The sequence below is a fragment of the Hyla sarda genome, chromosome 2 (genome assembly GCF_029499605.1).
Source record: "Hyla sarda isolate aHylSar1 chromosome 2, aHylSar1.hap1, whole genome shotgun sequence".
Taxonomy (NCBI): Eukaryota; Metazoa; Chordata; class Amphibia; order Anura; family Hylidae; genus Hyla; species Hyla sarda.
Window position 1 is genome coordinate 148,359,782 of NC_079190.1, and position 19,778 is coordinate 148,379,559.

The window sequence follows — 19,778 nt, forward strand, 5'->3', positions numbered from 1 at the left end:
AAGAGGAATGCACCCAGGAACTGCAGCAGGATAATGGATTTATTGGGTGAGCAGCGGGAGGTAAGTAGATGTTTGTTTTGTTATCTTTGTTATTGTCGCTAAACAATAGAACAAAAGCCCTACATTTCTAAATAATTTCCCCTAATTGTTTTAAAAAAAATGACTGGAATATCCCTTTAAGATCTAGAAAGTTTTAAAAATTTACAAAAACCCTGTCTTTTATAGGAATGAGAAGTAGTTAGAGATCAAGTATTGAACTGTAGTATAGTCCTAAAATATAAGATAACTAACACTCAAAACATTTCCCTTACTCTTGGCACAAAACTCACTGTTCTTCTTTGGATTGCAATGTATGCATGAAGCCCCAGCCAATGTCTGAAAGCAATGAAACCTGATGATATTTAAAGGAAAACTGACAGGCTGTTCCCCTGCACTAAGCCCATTGGGTTATGGTGCAGGGGAACAGGAATAAAACAATGTATTACTTAAATTGGTTCCCGCATTTCCAAGATCCGGCCTCTGTTACATCCCTGCCTCCATGCTGTATGTTCCGCTATGCCCGTCCATCTTATACATATTCATTATTCTTTAGTCTCATGTCCCAGTCATTACAACATGAGAGTGAAGATTAGCCAGCGGTGCCTGCGCTCTGCAAAAACATCAGAGCGCTCACATGGCCGCAGGCCCCCACATCACTAGGACATAAGAGTGAAGAATAATAAATATAGCCCAGTGTATTGGGTTTATTGTAGGTGAACAGCCTGTCAGTTTCCCTTTAGAATCTTCATAAGCTTTTAACCCTTTAACGACGCAGGACGTATATTTACGTCCTGCGCCGGCTCCCGCGATATGAAGCGTCGGTCCCAGCGCTCATCAACGGCCGGGACCCGCGGCTAATACCACACATCGCCGATCGCGGTGATGTGCGGTATTAACCCTTTAGAAGCGGCGGTCAAAGCTGACTGCCGCTTCTAAAGTGAAAGTGAAAGTATCCCGGCTAGTCAGTCAGGCTCTTTGGGACCACCGCGGTGAAATCGCAGCGTCCCGAACAGCTTGCAGGACACCGGGAGGGCCCTTACCTGCCTCCTCGGTGTCCGATCGACGAATGACTGCTCCGTGCCTGAGATCCAGGCAGGAGCAGTCAAGCGCCGATAACGCTAATCACAGGGGTGTTAATACACGCCAGTGATCAGCATAGGAGATCAGTGTGTGCAGTGTTATAGATCCCTATGGGACCTATAACACTGCAAAAAAAAAAGTAAAAAAAAAGTGTTAATAAAGGTCATTTAACCCCTTCCCTAATAAAAGTTTGTATCACCCCCCTTTTCCCATAAAAAAAATAAAATAGTGTAAATAAAAATAAACATATGTGGTATCGCCGCGTGCATAAATGTCTGAACTATAAAAATATATCATTAATTAAACCATACGGTCAATGGCGTACGCGCAAAAAAATTCCAAATTCAAAAAAGCGTATTTTGGTCACTTTTTATACCATTAAAAAATGAATATGATCAAAAAGTCCGATCAAAACAAAAATCATAACGATAAAAACTTCAGATCACGGCGCAAAAAATGAGCCCTCATATTGCCCTGTGCGTGGAAAAATAAAAAAGTTATAGGGGTCAGAAGAAGACATTTTTAAACGTATACATTTTCCTGCATATAGTTATGATTTTTTCCAGAAGTGCGACAAAATCAAACCTATATAAGTAGGGTATCATTTTAACCGTATGGACCTACAGAATAATGATAAGGTGTCATTTTAACCGAAATATGCACTGCGCAGAAACGGAAGCCCCCAAAAGTTACAAAAGGGCGTTTTATCTTCAATATTGTTGCCCAATGATTTTTTTTTCTGTTTCGTTGTGAATTTTTGGGTAAATGACTGATGTCACTGCAAAGTAGAATTGGTGACGCAAAAAATAAGCCATAATATGGATTTTTAGGTGGAAAATTGAAAGGGTTATGATTTTTAAAAGGTAAGGAGGAAAAAACGAAAGTGCAAAAACGGAAAAACCCTGAGTCCTTAAGGGGTTAATATTAGCCGAAAAAGAAGTAAATCTTTAATTCTTATTGATAGTAAAATAGAGATCTGAAAATAAACAGAGAATCCTGCAAAAACTAGAATATATGAAAAGAATATTTACATCATGCAAGGCAAATGGAATTGGACACCTGCAAAGCGAAATAGATCACAGCTATGACTACCAGATGTTTCCTGACATGATAAATATAAAGTAAGTTCTGGTGTAACATGTCTGAAATACTATATAATGTATTAAAATGATCATCCTAAATATCAGACTTTATATACATGGAGTATCTAGAGAAAGAAACAGCATAAATAGAAACATCCACATTCAGGAATACTCTTACAGTAAGTGTTCAGAAGACGGTACAGTTTTATTGCGATTTGTTGCAATTTGTTGTTTTAGCAATTTTTTTTAAACTTTAAAGCATACATCTAGGAGGCAGGATATCTTTTGCTCATATGCTGCTTATGCCTTGGGATTTATTTACATGACTTTAGTGATTATGTGTCAGTGATCACTGCAGCAGTTCCCCTTCACCAGATCACTATTTGGAATCACCAATTCCTTAAACAATTCTGCATTTGCTCCTGTTATTAAATAGACAGACATTCCCTCACCTCCACAGAAAAAAAACAAATTATGAATTTAACCTGTTGAGGACCAAGGGTGTACCTGTACGCCCTGGCCCCGTTACTGGGATTTGAAGCCTGCTCACGAACTGAGCACGCTTTAAACCCTGTGGGTCCCGACTGCTATCAGCAGCAGCCAAGACCAAGGGTTAATGCCAGGCACTGGCGATCGGGCCGTTGCCCGGCTTTAACTCACAGCTCAAAGTTGATCACGGCGTAAAAGTATCCCGGCAGCTCAGCAGAGTTGATCGGGACCCTCACATTGAAACCGCGATGTCCCGATCAGCTGAGTGGACAGTGGGAGGGACCTTACCTGCCTCCTCACCATCTGATCTGTGGTCTGATGCTCCCAGCCTGCTATGCAGGCTGGAGCAGCAGAGCACTGATAACACTGATCAATGCTATGCTATGGCATATCATTGATCAGTATATGCAATCAAAAGATTGCATGTTATAACCTCCTACGGGGCTAAAAAAAAAAAGTGTTAAAAAAAGCTAATAAAAGTTTGAATCCCTCCTTTTCAATTTTTTTTCATAAAATAATAAATAAATAAAAATATTCATATATGGTACCACCGCGTGCATAAATGTCCGATCTATTAAAATATAAGGTTAGCTAAACCGCATGGCTGATGGTGTACACATAACAAAATACCAAAGTCCAAAATTGTGCATTTTTGGTCACTTCATATACTGTACCATAAAAAAATGTATAAATATACAGATAGGTACAGATAAAAACTACAGACCACGGCACAAAAAATGAGCTCTCATACATCACCATATGCGGAAAAATAAAATAAAGTTATAGGGGAAAGAAGATGACAATTTTAAACATACTAATTTTGGTGCATGTAGTTATATATATTTTTTTAAGTAGTAACATAAAATTAAACCTACATGAATTGGGTATCCTTGTAACCGTATGGACCTACAGAATAAAGATAAGGTGCCATTTTTAATAAAAAGAGCACTGCGTAATAAGGGAAGCCCCCAAAAATGAATAAAATAGCATTTTTTATTTCACCCCACAAATACGTTTTTTTTTGTTTCGCTGCAGATCATGTTATAAAATTTGTTATGTCATTATAAAGTACAATTGGTTACGCAAAAAACAAGCCCTTACATGGGTCTGTAAGTGCAAAATTGAAAGCATTAGGATTTTTAGAAGGAGAGGAGGAAAAACGAAAGTGCAAAAACAAAAATTGGCCTGGTCCTTAAAGGGGTAATCCGCCCCTGTCATCTTATCCCCTATCCAAAGGATAGGGGATAAGATGTTAGATTGCCGCAGTCCCGCTGCTGGGGACCCCGGGGATCGCCGCTGCAGCACCCCGCCATCATTACTACACAGCGAGTTTGCTCTGTGCGTAATGATGGGCGATACAGGGGCCGGAGCAGCGTGACATCATGGCCCCGCCCCTCATGACATCAGGGCCCGTTCCCTTAATGCAAGTCTATGGCAGGGGGCATGACGACCGCCACGCCCCCTTCCCATAGACTTGTATTGACAGGGCAGGCCGTGACGTCACGAGGGGCGGAGCCATGATGTAACGATGCTCCGGCCCCTGTATTGCCCGTCATTACGTGCAGAGCGGTCTCGCTCTGTGCAGTAATGATAGCGGGGTGCTGCAGCAGATCTGACATCTTATCCCCTATCCTTTGGATAGGGGATAAGATGTCTAGGGGTGGAGTACCCCTTTAAGGCCAAAATGGGCTTGCTCCTACCCAATGGGGGGGGGGGATTCATTATTTGATTTTTGCTAATTTTGTGGGTTAAAAAGTTGATGGGGGGAAATGGGGTTTTGGTTGGGGACAAAATAGAAAAAAAAAACTTGCAATTTTAAAAGTTTCGGGGAATTTAATTCTACCCAGTGCTATTTACGGTAAAAATGTTGTCATATTATGTTTATGCTGTTGGTTAATACTATTACAATGGTACACAATTTATATGGGTTTTGCTTTATTTTACTACTTTTAAAAATTATAAACTTTTGTTAGAAAACGAGTATTCCTAAAATTGTCCTCTTCTGACCCCTATAACACTTATGTTTCCATATATAGGGATGTATGAGCAGGGCCGCCATCAGGGGGGTACAACCCATACTCGGGTAAGGGGCCCAGAGGTCCAGGGGGGCCCGGCTGGACCCAGACTTTTATTTGTGTGTGTCAGTAAGGGACTGTTTGTAACACACTGACCACTGGGGGCCCACCAATTGTCCCGGATTGAATGGGACAGTCCAGTTTTCGGGGTCATGTCCCGCTGTAATGGAATGGCCCCCTTCTGTCCTGCTTGTAAGCAGGCCCAGTGCACCACATAAACATATAAGACAACTGTCTACAGCGTACCCTTCCGCAGCTTTGTTTTTTTAGGAAGCCCTAAGACAACACTGGCGGGGCTGCGCTCCTCTATCTAGTTATCTGCTGTCAGGAGTGCATTGCTGTAACATTATCCCCTCCCTCCGCAGCCAAGATGCTAATGGTATAGGACCTGTGATGATGTCACTATCATGTGACCATCATGTGACTGTGCAGGATAGATGTAATAGTGGTTGAAGGACCTGTGTGATTCTGTGGAGGAGGCGGGGCTGAGCTGAGCTGGAGTTCGTGGTCGCATGTCACCCCAGTAGTAAGTTAATAACATGAGGAGGGGGTTTGTTACAGTGTGTCACCCCAGTAGTACATTAATAACATGAGGATGGTTTGTTACAGTGTGTCACCCCAGTAGTAAGGAGATTACATGAGGAGCCTGCCCTGAGGACTGGAGAGTACTATAAAAAAATGTATATATTATATGACTTGGGGCCGCGGGTCCGGGGCAGAATTCTATTGCAGTGGCAACTAGCTGGGGCCTGCTGCCTAGGGGAAAGGGCTAATGACTACAAGTATATGGGGCGGGGGGGGGGGGGGTGCAACAATTAGCAGAGAGAGGCCTACAACTAACTATATAGGGGCAAGTTGTGCCCACATAGTTGTGCCCACATAGTTGTTGTAAGCCCTCTTTGCAAATAGTTTCCCCCAGGCCTACAACAACTATAATGGGACAACTATTAACAGGGGAGCCAACCCAAACTATATGGAGCCCCATATAGTTTGGGTAGGCCTCTCTGTTAACAGTTGCTTTTATTGCATAATCACTTAAAGGGGTACACCAGCGCTAAGACATCTTATCCCCTATCCAAAGGATAGAGGATAAGATGCCTGATCGCGGGGGACCCGCCACTGGGGACTCCCATGTTCTTGCACACAGCACCCCATTACATTCAGTCCCCTGAGCATGTTCGCTGCCACGCCCCCTCCCATAGGCTTGCATTGAGGGGGTGGAGCATGACATTACACAGGGGGCGGGCCGTGATGTCACAATGCTCCGGCCCCATGATCGCTAGTAATCAGACCCGGAGCGAACACGCTCCAGGTACTGATTGCAGAGGGGAGCTGCGTGCAAGATCACGGGGGTCCCGAGCAGCTTTAAGGACACAGGGCATAAGTGTACACGCTGCAACCACTTTTGCAATTTAAAGCATGCTCAAAAGCTGAGAGTGTTTCATACCCAATGGGTCCAGGCTGCTATCAGCAGCAGGGACCCATGGCTAATGGCTGACATCTCCAATGAGGTGATTAACCCTTTAGATGCCTAAATGCGGGAAATTGGCTCCAGTGGGCTAATGATTGCCACCGTGACAAAATCATATCCTATAGGGATACAATTATTGTGAAAAAAAATGTGTAAAAAAATAAATAAAATTAAACATATACACATATGGTATCGTCTCATTCATCACACATGTCCAAACTATTTAAATATAGCATTAATATATTAATTTAGGTCTAGGACGGAGTCATAGGCATATGGGTAGAGTCGGGGTGGGCCATAAAAATGAGCCCTCATACACAGGGCTGCCATCAGAAATTTTGGGGCCCCTTACATAGCTCAAGGCCTGGGCCCCCTAGACTTTTTGAACACTTTTTTTTCTGGTATATGAATTGATCAAAAATACACAATTCTGGACTATAATTATTATTATTTTTTTATATATTTAAGCCATTGACTGTACAGTTACGGTTTAATTAAAGGGGTACTCCGGTGGAAAACTTTTTTTTTTTTATATCAACTGATGCCAGAAAGTAAAACAGATTTGTAAATTACTTTAATGAAAAAATCTTAATCCTTCCAGTACTTATTTGCGGCTGTATACAACAGAGGAAATTCTTTTCTTTTTGGATTTCTTTTCTGTCACAACCACAGTTCTCTCTGCTGACACCTCTGTCCATGTAAGGAACTGTCCAGAGCAGGAGAAAATCCCCATAGCAAACATATGCTGGTCTGGACAGTTCCTAAAATAGACAGAGGTGTCAGTAGAGAGCACTGTGGTGGTGACAGAAAATAAATACCAAAAGAAAAGAATTTCTTATACAGCCGCTAATAAGTACTGGAAGGATTAAGAATTTTTAATAGAAGTAATTTACAAATCTGTTAAAATTTCTGGCACCAGTTGATTAAAAAACGTTTTCCACCGGAGTACCCCTTTAGCAATATATTTTATGTTTAAAAGCGGCGATACAACATGTGTTTATGTTTATTTTTGTTTACATAATTTTATTTGAAAAATTGGAAAAAGGGAGGAGTCTTATTCACATTTATTAACTTTTTATAAACTAAAGTCTCATAGGCCACAATAATATGCATTCTTTGGATTGCAAACCAAACACTTTTCAATAATATACCACAGGCATTGCATTGATCAGTGTTATCAGCGCTCTGCTTTTACAGGCTACTGAGGCTGCCCATATAACCAGAGCTTCGGTCCTATGGCACGAGACCGTGGGATTTTACTGCGAAGTATTGCAACTGTATTTTAGCCATTTTAGATCATCCGCTCGACTTTGATTGTAGGATCTAAAGGGTTAATGTCGCACAACTGTGTTTTTTCCATTGCCTGTCATTAGCGGTAAGTCCTGGCTCCTAATAGCAGCCATTTCTCACTAGTTATGATGTGAGCTTAGCTCCTGAGCTCGCTTTAAAATCCCCTTGTGCTGCCATACCTTCCATATTTGCCATTTGTCCTCTAGGGGTTGAAACGAATGACATGCCAGTCAAACAAAAAAATCTACCCCATTGAATTTTTTCAAATCAGATTTGCCACTGTGGACTGAAACAGCTCATATATGTGCTGTGTGTCTACAGCAAGTGCTCCATAACAATCTTGGACCTTAAAGGGATACTCCGACCCTAGACGTCTTATCCCCTATCCTAAGTATAAGTGATAAGAGGTCTGATCGCGGGGGTCCCGCCGCTGGGGGACACCCGTGATCTCATCTGTGGCACCTCAGATATCCAGTGCCGAATGATTGGTGATGCGGGTCGAAGGCTTGTGACGTCACGGCCGCGCCCCACTTGTGATGTCATAGTCACACCCCCTCAATGCAAGTCTATGGGAGGGGGTGTGACGTCCGCCACGCCCCCTCCCTTAGATTTGCATTGAGGGGGCGTGGCCATGACGTCACAAGCGGGGTGCGGCGGTGACGTCACGAACGTCCAGCACTGCACCCGATGCTCTAAACGAACGCCGGGTGCTGTAGGGAACCCCCACAATCAGACATCTTTGGATAGGGGATAAGAAGTCTAGGGCGGAGTACTCCTTGAAAATGCTATTTTTCCTGTGTAGGCTATTATGGTTTTTTTTTAGTTATCTTTATTTATTTAATTATTTATTTATTTATTTTTACAAAAGTTGATTATCCATGTTAACATTTTTAAATCATTTGCAAGATACACAATAAATATAATAGAGACATAACTTTCCCAGGTCATCTTCTGCTTATATTTTTCCGTTTCCTAAGGTGTTTCAGGAGCTCTTCCGGGCATGCACCATAATCACATTACCTGCAGTACTAAATTTAGAAAGGGATTTCCATGTATTCATTTGATTACTGAGAAAGTGCCCCCCCCCTCCATCTATTCTGGTCAACTCTGCTTCTGTTTTCACAGTCACCAGCTGTCTACTAAAAGTGTGTTCCTGGAGGACAGCTGAATATCCATTATCCAGAGATTGGATCTCATTTGATTCGCCAGCAGTCAGATCCTGTTGATCTGGTATCCATTTTAGCCCAGTTCAAAGAACAGTGAGGACTGCAAAGAAATGACTGCCATATTGTTCAATGGGCCACACTGAGCAATATGTAGGATTATAATTAAGAACACATTAGGGGAAACAGTTCACTGGAGATAAGCTGTTTGACTGCATGCACTTTTTGATGAGGGTTTTGTGCCAATCCTAGAATAAAAAGATTAAATGTTTGTTACCATTCCTTTTGATCTTCTGGCAGAACATGTGGTAAAGCATATTTGAATCAAATTAAAAGCATCCTCAGATAAAAATAACCCAGCTCTCCCAGGCCTATTAAAGAAAAAAATGTGCATATATCCCTTCCAACCATTCATTCTTTTATTCAGCAGGTCACTTTAGTGAATGCATAAGTACAAATGGCTGTTCTGAGAAAAGTTATAAAAACATTCCATTGATAATAATAACATAATAGATACATTTACAAATAATACATTATTTAGGCTTTAGTTACTTGTTCCATCTCCTCCACTGTCACCACATAGTATAATGGAATTGGCTGGAGTCGAATGTCTAACAATTGGGTCTCTACTTCACCCACAGGTGCCCGCATTGTAACACACCATGGAGAATTATTCTTATGCTAATATTCAACGAAATCATTGTCAAGTCAGGTTAAAGTGTGCATCAGAAGTTTATACTTTGTGAACCTAAAGCAATAGCATGACCTATTTTGATATTAAAGGGGTACTCCACCCCTAGACATCTTATCCCCTATCCAAAGGATAAGGGATAAGATGTCTGATCGCGGGGGTCCCGCCGCTGGGGACCCCTCGCAATATAGCACGCAGGACCCACCTGTTACTGCTCCAGAAGCGCTGGAGGGTCTGGCTCCCGACCACGGGGACGGAAGATCGTGACATCCCGACTCCGCCCCCGTGTGACGTCACGCCCCGCACCCTCAATGCAAGTCTATGGGAGGGGGTGTGACGGGGCGGAGTCGGGACGTCACAATCTTCCATCCCTGTGGTTGGGAGCCAGACCTTCCAGCGCTTCCGGAGCTGTAACAGGTGTGTGCTGTGTGCTATATTGTGGGGGTCCCCAGCGGCGGGCCCCCCTGATCAGACATATTATCCCCTATCCTTTGGATAGGGGATAAGATGTCTAGGGGTGGAGTACCCCTGCATTCTATGCGGGGCTGTGTCTCCAGTCTCGGAAAGCTCTTTGTTTCTAGGACTGGTGACGTGACGTAACATCACTCCTCTTTGTGATGTCTTGCCATGTCCCCTCCATTTATGTCCATGGGAGGGGGCGTGGTGTGACATCACGAGGAGGTGTGTCATTACATCACGTCCCCAGTCCCGGAACCAAAAAGAGCTTTCCGAGACTGGAGATGCAGCCCCGCATAGAATGCAGATGCTACTCTTTGGCCAGATAACCCCTTTGGCCGGATTACTCCTTTTAACACTGCCCCAGATTTACTGTGGCATTTACACCACAAGAGCCAGCATTGTGGGGAGACACATTTTTTTTATGCACAGTGTGCATTTAAATTTACCGTAGGTGCGCAAAGAATGCCAATGAATAGTTAATGTAAAAATTAGAATAGACAGTTTTAAAGGCATGCCATGTTTATATGTTTATTAAACCGTGCGAGCCACTGTGCTAAATGAAAGTATGCAAATTATGGAATCACTAATTAAGGAAAAATAAAATTTTATAAATAAATAACTATTTTTTTATTTTGTTGCTCCTCCTCAGATTGACATTTCTTTTGTTTCGGCATCGAATTTCCACTGGTATTTTATATTAAGTGAGATAATAACACTTTTTAAAAGAGAGATTAATAGATCAGCTTTGCAGGGGGAAACCTTGTCAATGATGAACTTTTCTTTTTATTTTCTCACTGAGATCCAGACTGTTTGCTGGCCACATCATTTAGTTGGCACACCTTGCATGAAGGAAAGCGTTACCACTCCTTGTTCTGTGACAAGACAAATGATTATCTTGAAAATTGGTTTCGTTGTTATCAAACCTATTTTCTAACAATGAAATGATGCAGAGTAATGACTGGCATCTCCCCTGGTACTTTACCTGACATGCAATCCTATATCATGTATGAGTGAGGTTGTTTTCTTCAGGCCTCTTCTATATGTTTATCTAGAATGACACAGACAAAAGGTCCAGCATTATTTCCTTGGACAATACAGATCGGTATCACTGTATATCACTTTAGTCCAATCCTCCACACTCCATTTTTGCCTAAGGGCCTAAGGCTGGAATTCCACTTGGTTTTTTTTGCGGGGGGAAACGCCAAGAAAATCGCAAATTCTGCCCCACGGCTTTTTTTGCGGCCAAAAAACCCTGCGGCCAGATGTTAGCTGTAAATCAATGACAAATCGCTAAATTCTTATTCCACTTGGCGTTTTTCACTTTGGCGTTTTGTTTTTTATGCTTTTGGCGTTCTTTCACTCTTTTTGGCGTTTTTCAGATCATTGGTAATCGCAGCTTGTTGAGCCACTGGCGATTTTTTTGTCAAAATCGTGGCGTTTTTCTCCCATAGAAGTCTATGGGAGGGAAAAAACGCCAAGAAAAACGATATGTGGGTTTTTACTTTGGCATTTTTGCAGGCGTTTTTCATTCTTTTTTGGACTTTAGCAATCAAAAAAAGTGATGGAGATACCTTTTTTTTAATAAAATTTTGTAGGGTACCATTAAAAAAAAAAGATACAGAAGTGAAGGAAAAAATTGTATTTAACGAAATGTATCTTTTTTATAACAAAATTTTTATTACTTTTTAAACAGGGATCAATTTATGCGGGCGGGCGGGGACCTTAAAGTGTAGGCGACAATAATAAAAATGTAGTGTGTGTGTGTTTTTCACTTTTTTCTTTATTTTTTACATTTATTTAGGTAGTACTACTACTCCCAGCATGGAACACACTGTTCTATGATGGGAGTAGTAGCACCTGTACTAATTGACAGATCACCCGTTGCGATCCTCCTGTATAATGTATAGGCCGGCCGCTCTTCTACGGTCCCCTGCACTGCCGTATATATATACGCCTATTCATATTTCCCGCAGAGAGCTGTAATTGGCCAGATGGTTCCAGCCAATCACAGCTCTCTGTGGGATATAGGAGTATGTGTATATATACGGCCGTGCAGGGGACCATAGAAGAGTGGCCGAATCTATACATTATACAGGACGATCACAGCGGGTGTCAGTGGGTATCACTACTGACACCCGCTGTGATCGTCCTGTCTATAGCAGAGATGGAGAAACTGTATACAGTGCTCGCATCTCTGCACTATACTCGGCCACTTACTCATTCATATTTCTCTCAGGCTAAGTCTCCACTTGTTTTTTTGGGGGGGGCAAAATGGCAAGAAAAACGACAATTCTGCCGCATGGCGTTTTTTTGGCCAAAAAACGCTGCAGCCAGATGTTAGCTGTAAATCAATGAGAAATCACAAATTTCTAATTCCACTTGGCGTTTTTTCACTTTGGCATTTTTTTTAATCCTTTTGACGTTTTTTCACTTTTTTCTGCGTTTTTTCAGCTCCTTGACGTTTTGAAAAAACGCTATATGTCGCTCAAATCGAAGTTTTTAGTCAAAATCGTGGCGTTTTGCTCCAATAGTAGTCTCTGAGAGTGAGAAAACGCTAAGAAAAACGATATGTGGTGTTTAACTTTGGCGTTTTTGCGGGCAGTTTTTAATCTTTTTTGGACTTTAGCGATCCAAAAAAGTCATGGAGATACCTGTTTTGAATAAAATTTCGTAGGGTACCATTAAAAAAAAAAAAAAGATACAGTAGTGAAGGAAAAAATTGTATCTAACAAACTTTATATTTTTGATTAAAAAAATGTTATTACTTTTTAACAGGGATCAATTTATGTGTGCGGGGAAATAAAAATGTAGCCGAAAATTATAAAAATGTATTGTGTGTGTGTTTTTCACTTTTTTTCTTTATTTTTTATATTTTCTTTAGTTAGTACTACTACTCCCAGCATGGAACACACTGTTCCATGATGGGAGTCGTAGTTACCTGTACTAATTGACAGATCACCGGGGTCCCTTGCGGTCCTCTTGTCTAATGTATAGATGCGGGCGGACGCTCTTCTATGGTCCCCTGCACTGACGTATATATACACATATTCATATTTCCCGCAGAGCTGTGATTGGCCAGATGGTTCCAGCCAATCACAGCTCTCTGTGAGAAATAGCAACATGTGTATATATACGGCCGTGCAGGGGACCATAGGAGAGCTGCCGCTGCATCTATATATTATACAGGTGGATCACAGCGGGTGTCAGAAGTGATACCCGCTGTGATCTTTCCATAACTGCAGGTAATACTACTCCCAACATGGAGTACACTCTGCCTCATGCTGGGAGCTGTAGTGCATTGATAGACAGATCGCGGCGGGTGTCAGAAGTGACACTCGCTGCGATCTGTCTATTAATGCAGATACTACAGCTCCAAGCATGGAGCAGAGTGTGCTCCATGTTGGGAGTAGTAGTGCCTGCCTAAGGACACATCACAGTGGATGGTCACTACTGACACCCACTGTGACCGTCCTGTCTATAGCAGAGATGGAGCGACTGTATACAGTGCTCGCATCCCTGCTCTGCACTATACTCCGGGCCGGCCCACTCACTCATTGATATTTTCCTCAGAGCTGTGATTGGCTGCAACCATCCGGCCAATCACAGCTCTGGGTGGGAAATATGAATGACATCACTGGCCGGAGTATAGTGCAGAGATGTGAGCGCTGTATACAGCGGCATCTGTGCTATATAATGGACGATCGCAGCGGGTGTCAGGACTGAGACCCGGGGCGATCTGTCTATTACTATCTGTCTATGGAACAGTCTGTTCCATGCTGGGAGTAGTAGTACTACCTAAAAAAAATTTAAAAAAATAGAGAAAAAAAAGTGAAACACACACTTTATTAAAAAATAATAAAAAGTTTGTTATAAAATATAAACATTTTGTTTAATAAAATGTTTTCCATCAATGCAGCATCCTTATTTTTTTTGGTACCCAACAAATTTTGGGTACCAAAAAAAAACAAAAAAGGTCAAAAGGTCACAAAAATACAATTTCCACACAAATGAAAAAAACGCCAGAAAAAAATGCATGATGACGTACATTGCACTGGCGATTTTTCAGACATTTTTTCTGGCGTTTTTTTAATCCCTAAAAACGCAGGACAAAAAATCAAGTGGAGCTTAGCCTCAGAGCTGTGATTGGCTGCAACCATGTGGCCAATCACAGCTCTGGGGTGGGAAATATGAATGATGTTCTATTCACATCACTGGCCGGAGTATAGTACAGAGATGTGAGCGCTGTATAGAGCCGCATCTCTGCTATGTTATGGACGATCGCATCCGGTGTCAGGACTGACACCAGGGGCGATATGTCTATAGTACAGGTACTACTACTCCCATCCTGGAACAGTCTGTTCCATGCTGGGAGTAGAAGTACTACCTAAAAAATTTAAAAAATAGAGAAAAAAAAAGTGAAACACACACACGATATTAAAAAAAACTCATAAAAATGTTATTATAAAATATATACATTTCGTTTAATAAAAATCTTTCGGTCACTGCTGCATCTTTTTTTTTTTTTTTGGTACCCTACAAATGCCAGATGCAGGAAATTGCACTGGCGTTTTTCAGGCGTTTTTTTTAGGCGTTTTTTTTCGACCCAAAAAACGCAGCACAAAAAAAAAAAGTTGAAACTTAGCCTCATGCTGTTTTTGTAAACCTTTGTATATGTAAATCCCATTTCATTCAGACAATTTCATTCAGTCACAAACTTAGACTCCTCTTTCCATCCCTTTGTTTTTCATATGTGTTGCGCATTATCTATTTTTATTATTTATCATTTTTTTTTTACTGCTTTCAGTTTTCTCTCCTGACATTTTGATGCCTTCCTTTGTCTAACTGTATGTTTTCATATTACAACCTTTCCATTTTGTGTATATTTACCTCAGCCTGCGAGAGCAACCAAAATCTTTGGCCACACTCTATTTAATATTTGCACCAGATTGGTTTGGTTTGTAGGCGCTTTCATTTTAACTGCAGACTAACAAAGTCAGGAGTTTAGATAATAAACATTTTGTATCATATGCAGTATTTATGTCATTACCACAAAGTTAAAGCTGGGTGACCATCCTCAAATTGTGGCAAATCCATAATTCTTGGCAGGGGTATCACAATGGTGAGCATATGCTGAGATATTTTTCTAAGGGGCTTTATGCCATCTAGTTGCAGACCTTACGAGTGCCTACAAGCAGTGCTGGCCCTACAATGGGTCTCGCTGGGTCCATCAGACTCAGGCGGCATCTTCACAGGGGTGGCACATTGCTGCCTCGAGAAGATTTTGACCCCTTCCTTCGCAACCCGACCGCTCAGGGTGACTGGAGTGAGCTCCTGACTCGAGCCCACTCCATACCCGGTGACCCCCAGCTGTTTTAAGTAGCTGGGAGCCAGCACTGGGAGCCAGTAGCTGGTTCATGCCCCCCCCCCCCCCCCCCCCTGCACTTCATTGATCTGTATGAGGAATCTACTGATTCCTCCTAAAAGTCCCCTAAGGGAACAATAAAGTGTAAAAAAAAATTAATAAATGTTTAAAAACAAAACACATTAACTCCTTCCATATTAAAAGTTCAAACAACCCCCCCTTTTCTGATTTTTTCATTTAAAAAACATGTAAACATAATAAAATAAACATATTTGGTATTGCCGCATGTGCAATTGTTCAAGCTATGAAAATATAACATTATCAATCCTGTATGGTAAATGGCGTAAAAGTAAAAAAAATACAAAACCCAGGAATTGCTTTTTTATTATTCTGTCCTCCCTATATGCAATGGCGCAGTCCTGCAGTCAGAGAAAGAATGAACATCTAGATTCAAGACAGGTGATGCCAGACTGATCCAGACTGTTTGCTGGCCACGTCATTTAGTTGGTACACCTTTATGAAGGAAAGCTTTACCACTCCTTGTTCTGTGACAAGGCACATTATTATCTTGAAAATTGGTATATAACCATATCAATCCCGTATGGTAAATGGCATAAAAGTAAAAAAAAAAAAAAAAAAAACAGAATTGCGTTTTTTATTATTATGCCCTCCTGATGTGCAATGCATAATCTTTTTTTTTTTCTTTTTTTTTAGAGGGGGGGGGGGGGGGGGGGGGGGGGGGGCGGCGGTGTTAGCCTTTTTTCACTCCTGGACCCAGGAGACAGAATAAACATCTAGATTCAAAACATGTGTACTCCGGCTCTAAGACATCTTATCCCCTATCCAAAGGATGCGGCATAAGATGCCTGATCGCGGGGGTCGTACCGCTGGGGACTCCCGCAATCTCGCATGCAGCACCCACCTCTGGGAGCTGCACGCAGCGCTGCAGCCTCCGAGTCTGCCGGGTCACGACTACGGGGATGGAGTATCGTAACATCACGACTTTGCCCCTCTTTGGATAGGGGATAAGATGTCTTAGGGCCGGAGTACCCCTATAAAGCAATTCTATCCTTCTCTATCTTCTCCATTTAGTCCAGAGCACTCTCAACATTTCTTTCACCTGAATCTCAAATCTTAAGAGTTTGCTGCCCAAATGGCTTTGGTTTTTCCCTTTTGGAGCAGATCTTACTTCATACTACCTCAGAATACTGCAACACACTGTGCCCCCTGAATAATGGACACTGTAATAAATAATGATGATAACTAGGCCCCCGTGCATTACTGAGTTATCATAGCTCGCCTCTTACATGGTCATCTAAGCATGCCAGGCTTCTTTTACCAAGCGTGACTACTCTCTATACAGTAGAATGATGCAGGTGGTGGGATAATCCAATTGGGCCGCCTGCATCACTAAATGGTGGGGCACTGAGCCAATGGCTCCCTTGCATTTTATCTGTTTCCTAAGAACTGTGAAGTAGATTGGGATCCCTCTCGGAACCGTGGATATATTTAACCCAGGGGGAAATGCGTCGGGTTTAGTAAGGGTGTTAAATAGGGGATTGACGCTGGTTAGAGTCTTATTGTATTGTAGACCCATGACTCTGTATCCATTTTATAGTAACTATAGGTTTTAACTGTATTCAATAAAAGTTGTTAAATTTTAGCTTTTTTTTGGTTGGTCTTGAGTTAGTTGGTAATAGTACCTAAATGAAGAAGCCTTATTCTGACTATTCATATGTTCTAGGCATACTGTGCCCTCCATAGTCAAGCACCCTCATTGTTCCATAAAAAACTTACAGATACAGTACAATATTAACATTACTATAACCAATTATGTATTTGTATTAATTAGATACAGTAAAAAAGGCTATTGAAATTTCCATGTTCAGCCCATAGTTGACAAATTTACTAATGAAATGAATAGAAAATAGGTGAGGCAGAAGGTTTTATAATTGGGGCCAAATGAAATCTTTGGAAGCAAAGATTTCCCTTCGCAGATTGTTCTAGTGTAATGAAGCAAACGAAATGAGAGTGTTATTCATAGCATGAACGCAGGAGATAAATCAGTCTTCACGCAAGTGCACTCATCCCAATGTGTTTCAATAGGGCTGATGGGTTAATAAAAGGAATCGGATGAATAGTGGGCATCTGCAGCTTTCTATTAAATAATAGAACATTTCTCTAATATGCACATCCATTTTTTTATATGTGTTCATTTTAGCTTCTAGGCTAATTTCATATTCATATTCCTCTATTATTATCTGGGGAAAAAGGTGAATGTCTGCGAAAACACTCTTAAGACCGAAAGAAGAAAAGAAATTAGAGAAGAGTAAAGAGAGGTGAATAGGAGGAAGGAAGAAATGAAAACTGCAGTGATGAGACAACAAAAGTAATAAGCAGGCTCTGCCATTTAGATTTTAGATTTTCATTCACTCTAATGCCTAGACTTCGCAACAAGAAAAGGGGATGACACTGTCAGATCACCTTGTATCAATATACAGTGACCTCCCCCCCCGACCTACGATGGCCCCAACATATTATCATTTCAAGATACGATGGCCTCTTAGAGGCCATCGCATGTTGAAGGCAGTGTCAACATACAATGCTTTTGTATGTCGGGGCCATCACATAAACGGCTATCCGGCAGCGCAGACTGCTTCAGCTGCCACCGGATAGCCGTTTACGGTGCCCCGTGAGCTCCGGTGATTGTCTCTTACCTGTCCTCGGGGCTCCAGCGCGTCTCCTTCGGGATCCCTGCATCGTCGGCGCTCTCCATCGTTGTCATCACGTCGCTGTGCATGCCGTCCCGTCATCCAATAGGAGCGGCGTGCATAGCGAAGTGATGGTGGCGACGGAGAGCGAGGATGCCGGGGAAGCAGAGGCCTTGCTGGAGCGTCGGGGGACACCCCGGGGACACGGCAACAGCGATAGAAGGCGACATCCAGGGCAGCGGTGACGAGCGCTTACGGTCCGGAGCGGCGGAGACATGTGAGTACAACCTTTAATACCAGTGGTCTTCAACCTACAGACCTCCAGATGTTGCAAAACTACAACTCCCAGCATGCCTGGACAGCCAAATGCTGGGTGTTGTAGTTTTGCAACATCTGGAGGTCCACAGGTTGTAGCCCACTGTCCTATACTTTACATTGCACGGATCCCTCAACATACGATGGTTTCAACAAACAATGGTCCATTTGGAACGGATTACCATCGTATGTTGAGGGGCCACTTTAACCAATGTTGTCACCCACCAGTGACTAGAATCCAAGACAACATGTTTCTTTTATATAGGTATGGGAGAAAGATCTGACATTCTTGTTTGATATAACCAATGTACAAGCAGATTTGAGAAAATTTGGGAAAAGTGCATTTGTGTTCGGGCTCCATACATGTACTAGTGACAGGAAAGATTGCCTATATACCTATACAAGAACCTACCCTAGTATAGCGGTCTGAGCTGTGCCATAACCGCGCAATGAGGGCACGCCTATAGAGGGCATGCCCTATGGTGAAGGAACAAAATAAGGGAGGGTTCCACAAACGTCACGTGCTCCGCCCCTGTAGGAGAGGGGAGAGTTATATACACACGCCCCCACCTGTTCCCAATAAGCCCCACCTGGAAGTGCAGGGAGCGATAATTACTTCCGCCCCTCTCACAAATGCAGCCCATCAGGCTTTAAACATATCTCATGTGCCTCCAAGTACAGTATATGTTGAAAGAGTGCACTTTGGGTTAAAATATGCAAAGTATAGCGTACGACTGCATATAAAAAGGTCGTGTAAATTGAGCCATGAATGACTACTTCTTTAGAAAACTTGACATGTGAAACAGCATTACAGTCTAAGGTGAAGGAAGCCTTTCCAACTGGGATCTTTACTTTTGGGGTATATCTGTGTATTAAAGAGGTGCGGCATAGTTGTTATCTTCTGTTAGGTGGGCCGTACTGCTTGTACACAGAGGTATTTTAACATTTGTATACGGGGTACAGTTTGTACTTAAAGGGGTACTCCGGTGGAAAACCTTTAATTTTTTTTTTAAATCAACTGTTGCCAGAAAGTTAAACAGATTTGTAAATTACTTCTATTTAAAAAGCTTAATCCTTCCAGTACTTTTTAGGGGCTATATGCTACAGTGGAAATGCTTATCTTTTTAGATTTCTCTGATGTCATTACCACAGTGCTCTCTGCTGACCTCTGCTGTCCATTTTAGGAACTGTCCAGAGCAGCATATATTTGCTATGGGAATTTTCTCCTACTCTGGACAGTTCTTAAAATGGATAGCAGAGGTCGTCAGAGAGCACTGTGGTCAGGACATCAGAGAAATCTAAAAAGATAAGCATTTCCTATGTAGTATATAGCCCCTAAAAAGTACTGGAAGGATTAAGATTTTTTAATAGAAGTTATTTACAAATCTGTTTAACTTTCTGGCACCAGTTGATTTAAAAAAAAAAAAAACAAGTTTTCCACCGGAGTACCCCTTTAAAGATGTCATAATATTGTATATGGTTGTAGTTCACATAAAAATAATGCATTGTGTACAGATAGCATGGCATATACTGTATATAATGCACATTACA

At 41.9% G+C, this 19,778-nt stretch overlaps 1 long non-coding RNA gene across 1 annotated transcript in view; it reads left to right on the forward strand.

Moving 5' to 3' along the window:
* Positions 1-5,226: 5,226 nt before the first annotated feature.
* The window catches only part of LOC130355443 (uncharacterized), a 67,651-nt gene continuing 53,099 nt past the window's right edge, over positions 5,227-19,778 (forward strand). Inside the window, exon 1 of the long non-coding RNA XR_008888524.1 lies at positions 5,227-5,291. This is a non-coding gene — a long non-coding RNA (uncharacterized LOC130355443). The remainder of the gene's footprint in view (positions 5,292-19,778) is intronic.